The sequence below is a fragment of the Eriocheir sinensis genome, unplaced genomic scaffold (genome assembly GCF_024679095.1).
Source record: "Eriocheir sinensis breed Jianghai 21 unplaced genomic scaffold, ASM2467909v1 Scaffold1112, whole genome shotgun sequence".
Taxonomy (NCBI): domain Eukaryota; kingdom Metazoa; phylum Arthropoda; class Malacostraca; order Decapoda; family Varunidae; genus Eriocheir; species Eriocheir sinensis.
In genome coordinates this window covers 16,364-35,917 of record NW_026110422.1, presented here as the reverse complement: position 1 = coordinate 35,917, position 19,554 = coordinate 16,364, and the positions used below count along the sequence as shown (strand labels likewise).

At 46.4% G+C, this 19,554-nt stretch overlaps 1 pseudogene; it reads right to left on the bottom strand.

The window, feature by feature from the left end:
• Positions 1–2,164: 2,164 nt before the first annotated feature.
• On the bottom strand, positions 2,165–18,373 carry LOC126989257 (SH3 domain-binding protein 1-like; annotated as a pseudogene).
• Between the last annotated feature and the right edge of the window lie 1,181 nt (positions 18,374–19,554).

Genomic DNA, 19,554 nt, shown 5'->3' with positions numbered 1-19,554 from the left:
TAGTTGCTTTAGTTTTTCCTTTGTGTCTTTTGCGTGGTGCCATTGCCACCTTGCCTTCATTTGTATTGGTGATGACGCAATGATGTCTTGTTAGCAAAAAAAAAGTTCATGCCTTGAACCACTTTTGCGTATGTTCATGGGCGATCTACTTTTGCGTCTCCTCACTTTTTTTTTTTAAATCGACACGGAGAGTACCCCTCGCTACATGGGCTCGTTTTTCCTGTTCCTGAGAGTTGATAGACAATCAGAAATATAAGTACCCCTCACTCCTGCAGCTGCTTTTCTCTGAGCTATCAAGTGACAGTGTCAAGTGTGCCGTAAGTATGTATCCAGGCAGGGTGAAGAGCATTGTGTGGAAGCAATTTTCTTCCATCACATCAACGGAGGCTAAATGCAACATTTGCGGAAGGACAGTCAGGGTCTCAGGAAACACCTCAAACTTGCGCACACATTTATAGAAGTGGCACAATTCTGTGTTTGCGCAACTGAACAAGACCTCCAAATAATACAGATGATACTGAGGTGAGTTGATCAATAAGCTCCCATATACATTTATCGTTACTAACATTAGGAGATACTGATATGTTTTCTTTATATTACCCAGTGCTGTGTGATATTTACTGACATTCTTTGATTAATAGTTGGTCTTCAAGACAGCATGTAGGCAGTCTTATGCCACTCGGCTGTTTTATATTACATACCTGTATTTTGTTTCATGTCTTTTATTGCTATGCAGAATGCTGTATGCTCTTATATTTTTTAGGGAGTAACAGGAAATCATATGAAAATACATAATTCATATGTACGTTATATATAAACACGGTAGAGAGTAAAATTAATGCAGATATATTCTAATTCCATACTTTATTGGCTTTAATTGAATAACAGAAGCGATATAAATTAGCAAAACAACACTCACAAGAGGCCAGAAAAACATGACTTCCTCTAAAACTGTGACGTAACATGAAGACGCGTTAAACACATCGGTGCATAACATCTTGGTCACACGCACACCAACAAATCACTCGTAAAACGCACCACGGAGCACTTACCCATGGCATGTTTAGAAAAATAATCGTATCTGTCAATGTACCGCAGGCCCGAAATTTTGACATTTCTAGGGGGGGGTAGAGCAGCGTTGCCAGATTATCGTATTCACCACATTGTATTTATCATTTTTAAGCCTCAAACTCTCGTACCTGCACAAATAACGATAGAAAATTAAAGTTAGCGTTAAAGCTGTTATTTATTGATGCTCTTTTTTTCTTTTTTGCCATAGTTATCGGTCCAAAACTACGAAATTCAATGCGATGAGTACGATAATTTGGCAACGCAGGGGCAGAGGCCAATCAATATAAGGGGCATGGGGGTGGGGAGAGGCTGGCGTGCGAAGCGAGCATGTGGAGTTTTGGATTTTTTTTTTTTTTTAAATAACCGCAGGAGCATTTTGAGTCCTATATAGAAAACATTGAGGGAGCCATTCCCTCTTGCCCCTCCGAAAGTATGGCCCTAAGTTTGATCAATAGGACACGTGAAGGGAAATATTTATAATGGTTATCCGGATGAGAGAAAATGGGAAGTGTGAGAACGGGATAGCTTCATTTAGTGGGTGAAGCAGCGAATCCTCGGCGGTGTTTCTCACTAAGTGGGCGTCAATTCTGTAAATTTTTCCTCGGTAAAGATCAATATTTTATAGTACGTCCAATGTAAGTGATGACAGTTGTAAACCACAAATACTTTCGGGACATATGAGGCAGCGTCACACGTCTGGCACACACGCTGGCGCCACACGCAGGGCCAACACAACTGCGCAGGCTGCCTCGGGGACGACGGAGAAAACTTCGCACCCACGCCGCGCCGCTCGCCGCTCTTTACTGCCCACGGCACCGCTGCACCACGTTAGTACTACCCTGTGGACTGTAGCAGAGACTTACCGGCCAGCCTGACACAGCCTGCAGTGCCCCGCCGCGGTCTCTACGGGTCCTGGCGGGTGGTGGCGCCTGGCATGTCCTCACCCAACAACATCAGAAAGTAAACTGGTGACATCACATTTCCCAGGTGTTCAGCATTCATTGGCGCGAATTTTGAAGCACACACCCACCCACACACACACACACACACACACACGCACACACATAAAAGACAGGACAGTGATTTATAACAGTTGGTTACTCATATTTATTTTCATAGGTAGTTTTTGTCTTATATACAGGAAACAAAACACGCACACTGGAAAAAAAATCATTTTACATATGAATGAATAATAATAATAATAATAATAATAATAATAATAATAATAATAATAATGATAATAATAACAATAATAATAATAATAGCGGCAGCTAATAGTAATATACCTGAATGACGGTTCACACACAAAGGTCTGGATATACAGGTAATGCACAGAAAAACAAGACAGAGCGCACACACACACACACACACACACACACACACACATACACACACACACACACACATACACCAGAGTAAGTTCATTATTTACAATTTACAAAGGTGTTTAACATTACTCTCACCAGCATGACACACATAAAGACATCAACAAACTTCTTCACTCTTTCGTATGGAGCATAAAACACAGGACAAGGAGGAAGAATAACGGCCACCATAGTAAAGGCTCACGCACACACACACATACACACAACTTTCACACATGTACTACACAGACACACAAATATACACGTAGTACTACCATCGTTATATTACAGTTACATACACGTATATATTTACTTATGTATTTATTTCTCCATGAAGAGGTGGGTGGGAAGATATGTGACCCTTCGTATGAATACCAGTACAAGGCAGCTCTGTACACACACACACACACACACACACACACACCAGAACGGATTTTTCTCTGTTTCTGTCTGGTCTGAGTGGAATGAGTGAGCCAAAGCCCTTTCGAGTATGAGGGGAATGAGTGAGCCTTTCAGTATGAGGGGAATGAGTGAGCCTTTCAGTATGAGGGGAATGAGTGAGCCTTTCAGTATGAGGGGAATGAGTGAGTCTTTCAGTATGAGGGGGCTGAATGAAGTATGAAGGGAATGAGGGAGTTTAAGACCTAGCAAGTATGAGGGGAATGAGTGAGCTTATAAGTATGAAGGGAATGAACAGCCCTAAGATCTTTCGAGTATGAGGGGAATGAATGAGTTTAGGACCTTTCAGTATGAGGGGAATGAATGAGTTTAGGACCTTTCAGTATGAGGGGAATGAATGAGCTTAGAACCTTTCAGTATGAGGGGAATGAATGAACTTAGGACCTTTCAGTATGAGGGGAATGAATGAACTTAGGACCTTTCAGTATGAGGGGAATGAATGAACTTAGGACCTCTCAGTATGAGGGGAATGAATGAACTTAGGACCTTTCAGTATGAGGGGAATGAATGAACTTAGGACCTTTCAGTATGAGGGGAATGAATGAACTAAGGACCTTTCAGTATGAGGGGAATGAATGAACTTAGGACCTTTCAGTATGAGGGGAATGAATGAACTTAGGACCTTTCAGTATGAGGGGAATGAGTGAACTTAGGACCTTTCAGTATGAGAGGAATGCTTGAAGAGTGTCTGGGAACGAGTCAGGGTGTTGAGAAACTCCATCGGTTTGTACTGGAGTGACATTTTATTCCTTGTCTCCTTTTTCATTTCACTTTGTTCTTTACGATTCTGTTCAGAGCTTCATTCGACATTAATTAAAGTTTATGCCCACGACTCATCCTGCCAACACACACACACACACAAAAAAAAACAGTCACTGACATTCTCTGGCCCTTTACAAAAACTATGAAAAAAAAACCAGCATCCACACAAACTGCTGAGCACCTGAAGCAAAACCTGAACACCTGGCTGTGACCTTGAAGTGGTAGCCTCAACACCACCGGGAGGAGGAGGAGGAGGAGGAGGAGGAGGAGGACATAGTGAATTGTCTCTATATCTGGGAGAATGAGCAAAACACACAAAGTCGTCTCAGAAACAGAATAAAAGGAAAACCAGAATAAGATCAAGAACAAAAGAAGGAAGAGGAGGAGGAGGACATAGTGAATTGTCTCTATATCTGGGAGAATGGGCAAAACACACAAAGTCGTCTCAGAAACAGAATAAAAGGAAAACTACAGTAAGATAAAAAACAAAAGAAGGAGGAGGAGGAGGAGGAGGACATAGCGGGTTGTCTCTATGAATTCCTCCTCCCCGCGAGTCCCCCGAGGTGGTGGCACTTGACTGCGAACTCCGCGTTGGGGTTATCCTGGTACACCGCGAGCAGCTTGGCGTTGGGGTCCAGCCGCCGGTTACCTGTGGAGGAACAGATGGTTAGGAGGCGGGTGTGCAGGGTGAATGGGGGAGAACTGAAGGCAGAGAGGAAGGAGAGGAGACAGGAGAAGGGAAGGAAAGGAAACTAATGATATGGAAGAGAGAGAGAAAATACCTAACAAAAGATACAATTTAATGAACAAAAACATAATGAGACTGCAAGAGGCAAAGCTGCTCCTGTGAACCTAACCCCACCCAACCTCACTATCCATGAATTTCTTTTTTTTTCATGTATCATACTGGCACACAATATGACTGCCAAACCAATGCCACTCATCCACCACCCTGTTGGTAAATCGATTCTTGCCTATGTCCTTGTTGAATCTGAAGCAATCCAATGATATGTGTCCTACCCGACTCTCTTACCACCAAAGCCTTATTATTATTACAGTATTAAAGCAATAGCATGATCAATGTGAGGAAAAACATAATGAAAGATAATGTGAAAAAATGAAGTATGGATTGTCACATTGCAAATATATATAAAAAAATCACACTCAAAGATAATAAAGAAACAAAAAATAAAGCCTTACCAATATTCCCTCCTTGCTCGTGAAGGGCGTGCTGCTGAAGGGCATTCTTGAGGGACCCACTCAGGAGGCAGGCGAGGTACTGGGAGGTGGGGAGCGGGGGGGTGATGGTGGGGGCGGAGGAGGCCGGCAGGGAGGTGTGGCGGGGCTGGGAGGGGGCAGTGAGTGGGGCGGTGCTGGACGGGGGAGAGCCGCCCCCGCCGCTGCTTGGCCGCTTGTACTGCTGTTCCCTCCTCCCCTCCACTCGCCTGGGGTTCTCCGGCAGTAGTGTGAGCTCCTCGATGAATCTGGGAAGGGGGGGGGTTTGGTGGTGGTGGCGGCGGTGGTAGTTTTTTTTTTCCTTTTCTCTCAGTTAACACAGGTCATTTCATTATCAGTCATGGGATTGGCTCTGTTTTTTATCATCATGTTCTAGTAGTAGTAGTAGTAGTAGTAGCAGTAGTAGTAGTAGTAGTAGTAGTAGTAGTAGTAGTAGGAGTAGTAGTAGTAGTTGGAGGGGGAGGAGGAGGAAAAGTAATAATTGATAGACAGAAAGACAAACACAGACACACAGACACAGAAAGAAGAGCTAAAGAGAAAGACGGACAGACAGAAACACAGACATACAAAGACACAAAAAATGAAAAAAAAAAAAGATTAAGACAAAGACAGAGCTACAAAGACAAAGATGCAGACAGTCAGAAGCACCAACAGACAGAGACAGACAAAACACAGACATAGAGAAAACAGATAGAGAAAACAGACAGACACGCAACATCCACACCCTCGCGCCACCCACACGTACTTGGTGAGCAGGTCGCCGGCGGTCATGCGGGGGTTGAGCTTGACGGGGTAGTTGATCTTGTTGAACTGCGGCGCCGACACCCGCAAGATGCCCTCCTGTTAGTCCACCTCGTTCTCGATCGGCTGAATCGTCTCCTTGCTCTTGGGACAGGAGCCGACGCTTCTGTGTTGGAGGAGAGGAGGTGAAGTGGTGAGGGGGTGGTGAAGTGGTAAGGTGTTGTTAGATGGTAAGGTAGTGGTAAGGTTTTGGTAAGGTGCTGCTAAAGGAGTGGTAAGATGGTCGTTAGGTGGTAAGGTGAGGTTAAGGTGTTAGTAAGGTGGGTAAGGTGATGTTAAGGTGTTAGTAAGGTGGTGGTGGTGACGTGACAAGATGGTGGTAAGATGATAAGGTAGTGAGGGGGTGGTAAGGTGTGAGGGCACAAGGTATAATGGGGCGAGGTATAAAGTGCTGAGTAAGACTAGAAAGTTGGAAAGTTTCGTTTAGTCGGCGCAACATCTGTGGTCATATGCCGGAGAGAGACAAGAGGGGGAAGGAGTTATAGGAGAAGGGAACAGATCCCAGGAGACGGGACACAACCCCCGATTAATACCTGGTACCCATTCTCTGCTGGGTGGACAGGGGCGTAGGGTATCGGAAAAGCCGCCCAATTTTTTCCACTCCGCCCGGGAATCGAACCCGGGCTCTCTCGGTTGTGAGCAGAGTGTGCTAACCACTGCACCACGAAGCCCCATGTGAGTAAGACTAATGGGGTGAGAAACAGTGCTGGGTAAAACTATTAGGGTTAAGTAGAGCGTGCTGAACATGACTTATAATTATTGGTGGATTGTTTACGAGCCCTAAGAATGAAAATGAAAACCTGACATTGCATCACATCCCCGCGTCAGGCATCTCTGTCAACATACTTTCTTTATTTCACTCCGTCGGTACTCACGGGCGTGGTGTTGACCAACTTGAGGGCCTCCGCCTGGTACTGGCGCCGCACCTGTGTCACCAGGCGCTGCGGCACCGTCCACAGCACCTCCCGGTACTTGATGAGCATCTGCGTGAGCTGCGTGGTGACGCTCGCGTACGTCATCTGTGGGTTGGGGGGGGAGGCACGTGAACTGGCGGCCATGGTGTGTGTGTGTGTGTGTGTGTGTGTGTGTGTGTGTGTGTGTGTGTGTGTGTGTGTGACGTCTTGTTTTCTTTTCAACCATGCAGGAGACGCACGCATACGCGAAATACATCGCTAACAACTAACTCAGGTAATCGCATCACTAACATAAATAACGTTCACGATAACTAGCCAACATTTCATAATTCTAAAACTATTTACAGAAGAAGAAGAAAAAACATCAATCTGAGATACCTGCAAAAGAAATAACTACCATCAACTAACTACCTTCACTGTATTGTTTTTCATTGCCTTTATTTTGCCCGTGACTGCTTCCTCTGACGCGAAAAAAAAGAGGAAAATAAACAAAATAATCTCTGTAGTGACTCGCCTCGTGGTTGAGCTGCTGTTCCTTGTCCTCGGAGCGCAGGTTCAGCTTGGGCCGCGGGCTGGGCGGGAAGAAGATGTTGGGCGCCACGATCATGGCCACGTTGTACAGGGACATCTTATTGGAGGACTGGAAGGTGACCACGCGCGCGCACAGCTCCAGGAGGGCGTGCAGCGTGTCGCGGTGGGGCGTGGGCAGCAGCAGCACGAGCATGGTGAGGGCCAGCACGCGCTCACCGATGTCAGGGATGCCTGGTGAAGAGGAGAGGTGAGGATGTGGGGTTGAGGGTTGAGGTATGGTGAAGGGGTGTGATGAGGGGGCGTGGTGAAGGGCGTGGAGAGGGTGGTGGTAAAGGGGCGTGGTGAGGGTTGGGGTGAAGGTGTGGTGAGGGTGTGGGGTGGTGATGGTAGTATTAATGGATTGGGTTGTAGTAGATGTTGTGGTGGTGAGGGTGGAAGTAATATAGTGGTTGTAGTAGAAGTAGTAGTAGTAGTAATAGTGGTGATGGTAATGGTGGTGGTGATGGTACTGGTGGTGGTGATGGTACTGGTGAGAGTAGTAGCGGCTGCATTGGTGTTGATGGTTTTAATAGTAATAGTAATAATAGTAGTAGTATTAGTAGTATTAGTAGTAGTAGTAGTAGTAGTAATAGTAGTAGTAGTAGTAGTAGTAGTAGTAGCGTTAGCTATAATGAGAGCAATAAAAATAATGATATTGACGTTGAGGGGTAATAATATTAATAGTAATAATAATAGATACAATATAAAAAAGCAATGCAGCACAACACAAACGCAAACAAAAACAAACATACGGTGGCACTTGTAGAAGGCGGGCGTGTAGGCGTGGGTGAGGAGGGGCTCTGGCAGCTCCCTCAGGAAGGTCTTGATGAGCGCCGCGATGTCGTTGGGTGTGGCGTTCCGGAGGGCGGCGTCAGCGGTGGCGGGGCAGCTGTAAAAGTGTGTGTCCAGCGTGCGCCGCAGCTGCTCCGTCTGTGACCTGAGAGGAGACCAAGGAAAGGGATGAGTGTTAACCCTATTCGATCCGAGGGGGTACATATCTGGCCTCCCCTCACTTTTTATAGCCCTCCCCCTTTTTTTTTTTACTTTCCACAAGCTTCTTTTCACTCATTATTCATTATTGTTTTACACTATTGATTCGGTACCAGTACTTAGTGTTCATGAACGTTATCGTTGTTCAGATAAATGAGTACGATGCTAGGTGTTACGAGAGTGAAAATTTGAAAACATCAGATCGGATAGGGTTAAGTGAGGTTAAGTTCAGAAAAGTGGGATAGAAGGTAAGAATAGAAAGTGGAAGGATTGACTGAGTGAATAAAGGAATGAATGAAAGATGTAAGAAGATATTGAAGGATTAACGAGCATGTGGGAACGATTCAAGTGATGATTTATTTATGATTTGCATAACAAGGTAATGAAGAGAAAACAGGAATTTTTTTTTCGTGTATGCATGAGACAAGGAAAGGTAAGGTAAAGCAATGAGAGACGAAGATAATGAAAGGACATTAAGATCAACATAGGAGAAAGATAAAGGCAACACACAAGGAACACAAAATCAGAACACACGAGAACACCACAAAACCAACACGAGATCAACACAAAAAGCAAGACAGAAACAAGGTAAGTAAAAGGCAACACATGAGGAACACAAGATAACGAAACCAACACTCTACCAACACAGCCCAACGTTGCCAGATTGTCGTACTCAGCTTCCTGTTTGCTGATTTCCGACCTAAACTGCCTCCTCGACCCCAATAACTGCCTTCATATTTAGTTATCGTTAAAATGGTTAATTATTGGTGTTTTTTGACAATAGCTATGGCTCAGAAACCAGTTGAGCAGCGAGTAGCGGGCTTTTTTTTAATAATTATTGTTTACTTTTTTGTGCCCTTGAGTTGTCTCCTTTGTTGTAAAAAAAAAAAAAAAATACGAGGTTCTGAGTACGATAACGCGGCATCCCTGACCCAGCCCCGCCTCACCTGTGTCCCGGCACCCTCATGATGCCCTCCTGCAGCAGGCCCTGACGCTCCAGCTGCCACGCCAACTGTGTAGACAAGGGGCGAGTAATTAGTAGCAAGTCGTGTGTGTATTTGTGTGTGTTCAGTTTTTTTTTTTACTTATTTTTATTTTTTACTATTCTGCTTCTTTTTTTCAATGACAAACCCCTACCATTGTATCTTTTTAGTTTCCTGGTGCTACTTCCACATGTATCCTTAGTTGTATAATCACACTCTGTACTGCCTGGGGGTTGGGATGGCATGCTCCTCCCTTCTCCTTTGTTGTTTATACTTGCAACAATAGACTATCAATCAATCAATCAAGTCGTGAATTTGGTTGCTTTGACAATACTCTGCTTCCTTTTCAGCGATATATGGTTGTGTATGTATTAGGTGTGTGTGTGTGTGTGCGTGTGTGTTCACTTGAGTTTTTGATAATATTCTGTTCCTTGCTCATTCTTATAATACATTTTTATTTTTTTAAATATTAACACGAAGAGGGTACTGTATATTCCGCATATTTTTCATAGATACCTACATTACATTAACTTTCCCTCTCATATTAACAAAAGAATGGCCAGATGTGTAGACGAGGCAATCAACACATAGACTTTATTCCTCACACTTATCTATTCTTCTGCTGTTCATGTTGAAAATAGGAACGAAAAAAAAAAAAAAAAAAAAAAAAAAATGATGTGAAGTATATTTAGCGTTGTCATCCACTTTTAATAGAGAAAGGGTCGCGTCGTCTCACCTTATAGAAAACGAGCGGGACTTGGGCCTCGAGGGGTGACTCAGGCAGGAAGGTGGAGTCCCGCTGCACCAGACTCTCCAGGGCCGCCCCGAACACGCCGCTCTCTGCACGCGGAGGAGGAGGAGAAGGAGGAGGAGGAGGAGGAGGAGTAGGAGGAGGAGGAGGAGGAGTAGGAGGAGGAGGAGGAGGAGGAGGAGGAAGGAAGGAACATGAAAAATAGAGTTAGTACAGTATTCTTCTTGCGAATATTATTTTTCTCCACTTTTATAATATATCTTTTCTTGTTCCCTATCTCAAGAAAAACAAGAAAAAATAGAGTCAACACTGCATGTCTATCACACCCTTTCCCTTCAACTCCCTTCCCTCCCTTCCTCTCTCTACTTCACTCTCTCCTCCACCCATTTTCCTACACTTGTTTCCTCTCCTACAACTCCAATCCTCCCTTACTCCATCTCCCTTATCCTTTTATCCCTTTTTCCTTGCTCTTATATACTCTCTTACGCTCACAGCCTCTCCTTTCCTTCCTCATTCCCTCTCACCAGCCATCCTTTCCTCCCCTACTCTTCTACCTCTTTCTTACTCTCTCAACTCCCTCTTTCATTTTCAACTCCACTCTTTTTCACCTCCCTTGCTATTACTCTCTCACCTCCACCCTTTCAACCCCCTCTTACATTCTCACCTCCACCCTTTCAACTCCCTCTTACATTCTCACCTCTACCCTGTCAACTCCCTTCCTCTTACCCTCTCACCTCCACCCTTTCATCTCCCTCTCCTACCCTGTCACCCCTTTGCCGTCCTCCCCCTCCAGTCCTTCACGTACCTTCCTTGGAGTGTTTCCGCTTCTTGACCTTCCTCCAGCGGTGGTGGATTTGGTGCTCCGTGAAGAGGATGTCCAGCTCCAGCAGCGCCAGGGACGTCAGCCGCTGCAGGTCCGGCTCGTCCAGCCAGTCCACCCGTGTCTGCCCGCAGCGCCCCGGCTCGAGTATTAGCTCCTGCAGAAGGGACGAGGGAGGGAAGGGAGTGAGTGAGGAGGTTACGTTGGTTATTAGGTAGGTTGGGAAGGGAGTGAGTGAGGAGGTTAGGTTGGTTATTGTGTAGGCTGGGAGTATAGTGTTTGCTGGTATGTCTTTGTGAGTGAAAGGGATGAGTTAGTGAGTGGGTAGAGTAGGTTACGTTAAGGGAGTGAGTGAGGAGGTTAGGTTACGTTCGTTATTAGGTAGGTTGGGAAGGAAGTGAGTGAGGAGGTTCGGTTACGTTGGTTATCAGGTAGGTTGGGAGAATAGTGTTTGCTGGTATGTCTTTGTGAGTGAAAGATATGAGTTAGTGAGTGGGTAGAGTAAGTTAGGTTAGGTTGCTTAGTAAGGAGGTTTGGGTAATAGCGTTTTTTTCTTGTATGTCTTTGTGAGTGAGTGAGTGCTCCTTCTCCATATCTTTCCATCCTACATCATTCCTTCTCTTCCTGCCCTTTCCACACTTTCTTCACATCCTCCACCTTCCCTCTTTTTCCTGCCCTTTCTCCACTCTCTTCACATTCTACAGCTTTTCTTCTCCGCCTATTCTCTCTCCATTCTCTTTACATTCTTCTGTTAAACATATTTCTTTATTTTCTTTTCGTTTACTCTTCTCTTCTTTCTCTCCACCTTCTTAACATCCTACACCTTTGCTTCTCGTCCTGCCCTTTCTCCACTCTCTTCACATTCTACAACCTTTCTTCTCTTCCTGTTCTTTCTCCATCTCTTTACATTCTTCTGTTATACATCTTTCTTTATTTTCTTTTCGCTTACTCTTCTCTTCTTTCTCTCCACCTTTGCTTCTCGTCCTTCCTTTTCTCCATTCTCTTCACATCCAACCTTTCCTCCCCCACCCTTCTACCCCTCCTCATTCTGCCCTTCCTCTCCTCCTCGTACCTTCATCGTCCTCTCTTCCTGCCACTCACCGGATACTCCTCGTCGGGGTCCTGCTTGCCCACCCTGAAGCCAAGGTCGGTGGTGGAGGTGGAGCGCTGTCTGTTATCCCGGTCGGTGCGCAGCGGCCTGTTCTCCCTCTCCTCCCGCAGCGCCTCCCGTTGGTGGTAGACGGAGTGGGACTTGCGCAGCTCCACGCCTGAGCCTCGCCGTGACTCCTGAATGGGAAGAAGAAGAGTGGGATTAAGGATATGTGTATTGTGTAGGGGAAAGGTGTTGCGTTTTTTTTTTTATGCATATTGTTGGTGTAAGTGAAGGCCTACTACTGCTACAACAACGACACTATTTTGTTAGAAAAGAACTGTGGATTGTCTACTACTACTATAATAACAATAACGACAAAAAACACTATTATTCCTGCTATTAACCATTATTTTAAATCTTACACTCTGGAATAATCAAAGTTACTAACACCTCCTCCTCCTCCTCCTCCTCCTCCTCCTCCTCCTCCTCCTCCTCCTGTTACTCACGTTGGCCACCTCCGCGTCCTGGCGTGGGCGGGGTTCGAGCGGGGGTCGCTTGTCCTTCTCCTTGCACCTGGCGTGGGGGATGTAGACCGAGCCGATGTAGCGGTAGTTGAGCACCTGCACCTCTGTAACGCACGGCGGGCAGGTGGTGAGGGCACGGACACACAGACACACGGACAGACAGAGAAAAAGATAGGCACAAGTAAACGACACAGGTACAGACATACAGACAAGAAGACAAACAGAAGAGTACACACAGACACAGGTACATACAGACAGGAAGACAAACAGAAGAGTACACACAGACACAGGTACATACAGACAGGAAGACAAACAGAAGAGTACGCACAGACACAGGTACACACAGACAGACACACACACAAGTACACTTAAACACACACAAAAAAAGACAAACATATACACATTGACAGCCTGGCAAACACACAAAGGCAGACTAACAAACAGACAGACCTTAAGGAGTTAAAATGTTATCAGAGTGAGAGCTATTTCTTGTTTTGTTAATGTTTACATAACGAAAAAAAAAAATCAAACACACACTATAGTTTCTTGTGCCTCCTTTTTCCTATTTTTCTTACTTTATAATTTTCGTTCTTCCCTCTTCTCTTTCTTCCTTTCCTTTTAACTTTTTTTTTTCTCTTTGTCTTTTCTCTCTCTCTCTCTCTCTCTCTCTCTCCCCTCACCGTGGTCGTCACCGGAGGACTTCCTGAAGAACTCATAGGCGCCCTGCTTCGAGGAGTGGAAGTTCTTGACGTCCCTGGCGAGGTCCCGCGCGTGGGACCTCTGGCGACGCAGCTCCTTGCTTGGATGGCCCCAGGGCGACCTTGGGCAGGGTGTCGAGGGAGGGCGCGCGGTACAGGTGGGGGGAAGGGTCATCCAGCCACTGATTCCTGCGTGATGGGTGAAGGGGGTGTTAGTGAGGTGGTGGTGGTGATGGGGATTGCAAATGTGTGTGGGGAAGGGTAAGGGTGCGTCTGTGTGTGCGGGGGGGGGGGGGGGGAGGGGGGGAGGTTGTGTGTGTGTAAGGGGAGGGGTTGTGAAGGGAGGGGAGGAGTGTGTGTGGGGGGGGGAGGGGAGGAGTGTGTGCCTGTGTGTGTGTAGGGGTGAGGGGTTGATTGTATGTGGGGAAGGGGATGATGTGTGTATGTGTAGGGGGGTGGGGTCATGTGTGTGTATGTGTGTGTGTGTGTGTGTGTGTGTGTGTGTGTGTGTGTGTGTGTGATATGAATCGGCGATGACACTGAGATATTACGCCGCACTTGAACAAAGGCAGAGGACGAATGGATGGGGAGACGGAGGACGAAGAGGAGGAGGAGGAGAAGGAGGAGGAGAAGGAGGAGGAGGAGGAGGAGGAGGAGGAAAAAGGGAAGGAGAAGAAGGAGCAGTAGCAAAAAACAGGTATATATAAAACACTGAGAAGGAAAAATGTAATGGAAAAAAAACAAAAAAAGAAGAAAGATAAAAAAAGGATACAGAAAAACAACAACAGCAACACTAACAACAACAACAACAACAAACCTGGAGGGCGTGTCACTAGGGGGCGTGTGTCTTCTGCCGGCGACAGCATGTGGGCGTGGGGCGTGGACATGGTGATGGAGGTGATGGTGGTGGGCGTGGTGGGGGGCTGAGGGCGGGGGCGGCGGTGGGTCGGGGAGGAAGGGGCGTGGGGCCGGGGATGGAGGGGAAGTGACGAGCGAGTGGTTGCTGGAGTCCAGGAGCCCTGGAACGACTCAGGTACGGGTCCACCCACGACTTGGGGTGGGTCAGGCGGGGTCCTGGGGGGCGACACGGAGTCCAGGGAGTCCGGGGTGGCGCTGCGGCTGCGTGTGCCCGTGGAGGAGTTCTGTGGGCGGAGGGAGGCGGTGAGTGGAGGAAGAGGTGGAGGGAGGGTGTTGGCAGAGGAAGGTATTGGTGTGGGTTAGGAAAGGGGTGAGTGGAGTAAGGGGGGGAGGAAGGATGCGGGTGGGGGAAGGTATTGGAATGGGTGAAGGGAGGGGTTGAGGGAAGGGGCGGAGGGAGGGTACTGGAGGGGGTCTTAGTGAGGGAGGATGGGTATGGGTGTAAGTGGAGAAAGAGGGAGGGTTTTCGGTGTGAGTGGAGAGATGGTGTGTGGAGTAAGGGTATTGGAAAGGTAGGTGAGAGTGGAGGAAGGGTGTGAGTGGAGGGAGGGTATTGGTGTAGGTGGAAGAAGGTATTGGTGTGAAGGAAGGGTGTGAGTGGAGGAGGGAATTGGTGAAGGTATTGGTATGGGCGGGAAGGGAGGGTACTGAAAGGGTATTAGAGGGGCATTGGTTTAGGGGAGGAAGGGTACTGGTATTAGTGGATGAAGGGTATTGGTGTGGATAGGGGCAAGGTAAAGGGTGTGGGTTTGTATGTGGATGGAGTGATGAATTGTTGATGGGAAGAGGTGATGAGGATTGGAGGGTGTGGGTGTGAGTGGAGGTGATGCGTGGGTGGAGGCATGGTATGGGTGGAGGAATGAAGGATGTTGAGTGTGGGTAGGGGCATGATGTCCTTCCGCTTTCCTCCTTGTTTCCTCTTCTCTCCTGTCCTCTCCTTTAGATGCCACGCCTTTCCTTTCCTTTTTCTTTCCTCCGTATCTCTTTCCTATAAGGTCGGCATTATAAGACACTTTGGCTATTTCGAAAGATCAAGAAGGGGGTCAATCGAGTTCTAATGAGTGTTTCTTTAGGTTCACGGTACAGAGGAAGGGTCAAACTACCACCAGGGTCATAAAACTACTCCTGGAAATGCCAACAACTCCTACGAAAGTCCTGTCAAATATGTGTTCTTGGGCTAATGAGTGTTTCTTTAGGTTCATGGTACAGAGGAAGGGTCAAACTACCACCAGGGTCATAAAACTACTCCTGGAAATGCCCACAACTCCTACGAAAGTCCTGTCAAATATGTGTTCTTGGGCTAATGAGTGTTTCTTTAGGTTCACGGCACAGAGGAAGGGTCAAACTACCACTGGGGTCATAAAACTACTCCTGGAAATGCCCACAACTCCTACGAAAGTCTTGTCAAATATATGTTCTTGGGCTAATGAGTGTTTCTTTAAGTTCACGGTACAGAGGAAGGGTCAAACTACCACCAGGGTCATAAAACTACTCCTGGAAATGCCCACAACTCCTACGAAAGTCCTGTCAAATATGTGTTCTTGGGGGGCGAAATGTTTTACAACACGACCCTTTGTAAGTTAGTATCCTTTTATTTTTTTCTCCCTTTCTTTCTTTTTATTCACGTCTGACCCTCACTCTACTTAACCCCCCTTCCTTCCTTTCTCCCTCACTTGCTCCTTTCCTTCTTTTCCATCCCCCCTCCTCCCCTCTCCCCTTCCTCCCTTTCTTCTTTCCTCCCACCCTCCTTCCTTCCTAGCATCTCCCCCTCCTTTCCTCCCCCCTTCCTTCCTTCCTCCCTCACTTGCTCCCTTCCTTCTTTTCCATCCCCCCCTCCTTCCCTCCCCCCTCCCTCCCTTTCTTCTTCCCTTCACCTTCCTTCCTAGCCTTACCCCTTCCTTTCCTCCCTTCCACCCTGCCTCCTAACCCCCCTTCCTCTCTTCTTCCTCCTCCCCATCTCTCCTTCCCTCCCTGACTCCCTTCCTCCCCCCCTCCTTACGTACGTCCGCATTGTTGAAGAAGCTCCTGATGTCCGGCTTCTGGCGCTGCTTCTTCCTCCTGATGGTGGCGTTGACGGTGCGGACACGACGCTTCAAGGCCTCCTCCTGCGTGGGGGGGGAGGGAGGGGGGTTAGAGGTGGTCAGGAGGAGGAGGTAGAGGAAGAAGAAGAACAAAAGCAAGAACAAGAAAAATAAAACAAGAACAAGAGCAAGAACAAGAAAAAAATAAAACAAAAACAAGAACAAGAAGAAGAAGAAGAACAGGAAGACAAAGCAAAAAAAGAAGACAGGAATAAGTGCAACAAGAAACAAAAAACACAAAAAAGACAAAATATGAGAACACTTCAAACACGAACGTTTCACATCAATCAACGAGTCATGCTTCATTTTTTTACTTCACACACACACACACACACACACACACACACACACACACACACACACACACACACACACACACACACACACACACTTTCCTCCCCCCCCCCTCCCCGACACACACCCCAGGTATAGATGACACAATACCTAGTCACCAGGTAAACCCAGTCCCCGTATTCAGCCCCCGGCCCACCTGTCTTACCTGGCGGGGGTTCAGCGTGCCCAGGAACTTGCTGAGGGTGACGTTGTCCTCCGAAAGCTCCGAGTCCTCCTTGATGGGGATGCCGAGGCCCTCCAGGAAGTGTTCGTCTGACTCAAGCTCCTCTGCGGGGTGAGGTAGGATGAGTGAGGGAGGGAGGGATTGAGGGAGGCGATGAGGGAGGGATTGAGGGGGGCGATGAGGGAGGGATTGAGGGGGGCGATGAGGGAGGGATTGAGGGGGGCGATGAGGGAGGGATTGAGGGGGGCGATGAGGGAGGGGTGAAGGGGGGTAATGATGAAGGGAGGAAGGAGAGATGAGTGAGGGAAAGTTAAGGGGAGGCGTGAGTGAGGGCATGTGAGTAAGGGAGGGGCGAGGGGGAGATGACGAAGGGAGGGGATACAAGAAAATTCAGATATCTTAACTGAACAACTGATGAACTGAATAACTTGCCAAATGAACTCGTGTGTGCAAAATGTTTGTTTAAAGTGTATCGATAAAGTTAAGGAAATATATAATAAAAAGTGAAAAAATGCGGGTCACTATTATAGGAGCGGACTTTTTTTTCATTATTGTTTTTTTTACGCCCTTGCACAGTCTCCTCTGCTGTAAAAAAAAAAAAATCCTGCAAACTACAAATAGGTAAAAACATGAGGGGAGAACCAAGACTCCTGTTGTATAAACTGATCACTTTTTTCAAACGATCTTTTATCTTTCTTGCTGAAATACCGAGATGAATGACTTTTTTTTTTTTTTTTTTTTTGCTTTGTGGGAGTAGCGATTTTTTTTATATATAGGTAAGAACATGAGGGGAGAACCAAGACTCCCGTTGTATAAACTGATCACTTTTTTCAAACGATCTTTTATCTTTCTTGGTGAAATACCGAGATGAATGATTGTTTTTTTGCTTTGTGGGAATAGCGATTTTTTTTTTTTTACGAAGCGACATGTTAGATTTGTGAAGTAGATTTTTTTTTCTTTTTATAGTGCTCTCCCTTTGATCTACCTCCTCCTCCCTAACACAAGGCAGTCCCCTAAGCCAGTCCCCGCGTACCGTCATGGCTGCGTCCCTCCTCCTCGGACTGGCAGGAGGTGGAGTGCGTGGAGCGACGGCGGTAAGTCAGCACCTCGTTCCAATAGTCCTCCATGTCCACCCCTGCGTTGGCCTCCATGGCGCTGACGGAGGCGCTGACAGAGGCGGTGACGGAGTGGCGGGACGGGAGGACGGAGGGGTAGGGGGGTAAGGAGGAAGAGAGGTGGAAGGAAGTGAAGATATAAAGAAGTGGTTAAGGAGAAAGGTAAAGAAGGAGTGGCAGGAAGGAAAGCAGGGAGAAGGTGAAGAGTTTAAGGATGTAAAGAAGGATGAAAGGATGTAAAGAAGAGGAGCTAAGGAGGAGGAAGGACGAGGAAGGAGGACAGGTGGGAACGCTGATTGACAGGAAACACAGGTAAGGAGAGAGGGATGGGCAGACAGGTATGCAAGGATAGGAGGAGGAGGAAGAGGAGGAGTTATGGATGGACGGAGGAAGGGAAAGTGTTAAGATATGTAGGGATAAGTGTATAAGGAATGGAGGGAGGGAGAGAGAGGGAGATAAGCAAAAAAAGAAATGGAGGGAGGAAGGTACAAGATATTCAGGGAGAGGAGGGCGTGAGGGAGATAAAGGGCCAGGGAGGAATGGAGGGAAAGTGATATATTTTAGAGAGGGAGAGAAAGGGAGGGAGGGAGAGGGAGGGATAAAGAGAGCGAAAGGGATGTATAAAAAGTTAGATGAGATTGTGATTAGGTTAGGGTACAGAGCGAGAGCGAGAGAGAGAGAGAGAGAGAGAGAGAGAGAGAGGGGGGGCTTGACAGGTACCCTCGTAATCACAGGTACAGCCTCATTTTGCACCTGAAAGAAGAAAAAAAAAGTATGTCAGTAAAGAACAACAACAACAACAACAACAAAAAAAAAAAAAAGAAACAGTAGTAGTAGTAGTAGTAGTGGTAGTAGTAACAGTAGTAGTAGTAGTAGTAGTAGTAGTAGTAGTAGTAGTAGTAGTAGTAGTAGTAGTTTTAATGATAAAAAAATAATTGTAATAAAAGTAAGGATATCATAATAACATCCTTCTCCTCCTTCTTATCATCATCATCATCATCATTATCATCACCACCATCATCACTATCATCACCATCATCATCCTCGTTATCATTACCATCATCATCATCACTATCATCACCATCATCATTATCATCATCACCACCATCATCACTATCATCACCATCATCATCATCATCATCATTATCATCATCACCACCATCATCACCATCATTATCATCATCACCACCATCATCAATATCATCACCATCATCATCATCATTATCATCATCCTTGTCTCTCATTTCATCACAATACTCATAAAACTGTCCACATATTATTTTTACCTCACTTAGAGATAAAAAAAAGGCATTTCCTCTCTCTCTCTCTCTCTCTCTGTGTACCTTCGGAACATAACCTCCTTATCTCCGTTATCTCCACCATAGATTGCTCCACACACCCTCCCTTTCCACCCCGCCACCTTCCTTCTCTCAGGCCACTCTCATTCCCCTTCCCTTTCAGCCCTTTCCCTTCCCTTTCCCACCCTTTACACAATAATACATCCTTCTGTTCAAACATGTTCCCTTCCCCTTTACATTTCCTCCCTCCTTCTCTTCTATCACATGATCTTCTTTCTTTTTTTCCTTCTGCTTACACAATTATGTATTCTTCCTTCTGTTTTGTCTCATTTCCTTCCTTTTCCTGTTCCTGTTTCCTTCTCTTTCTTCTTTTCCTTCTATTTATACAGCAGTGCTTCCTCCTGTTCTACCCCGCTCCCTTCCCTTTCTTTGTTTTCTTCCTCTATACATCACTACAGTCTCCCATTCTCTCTGTTTTTTCTCCCTTACCATTTTCTAATTCTTAAAAACCCAGTGGATCATCTATAAACACCCCGTCATCTATACCCTCTTCCCCTTTCCCATTCCCTTTCCATCGCTTACACACCCA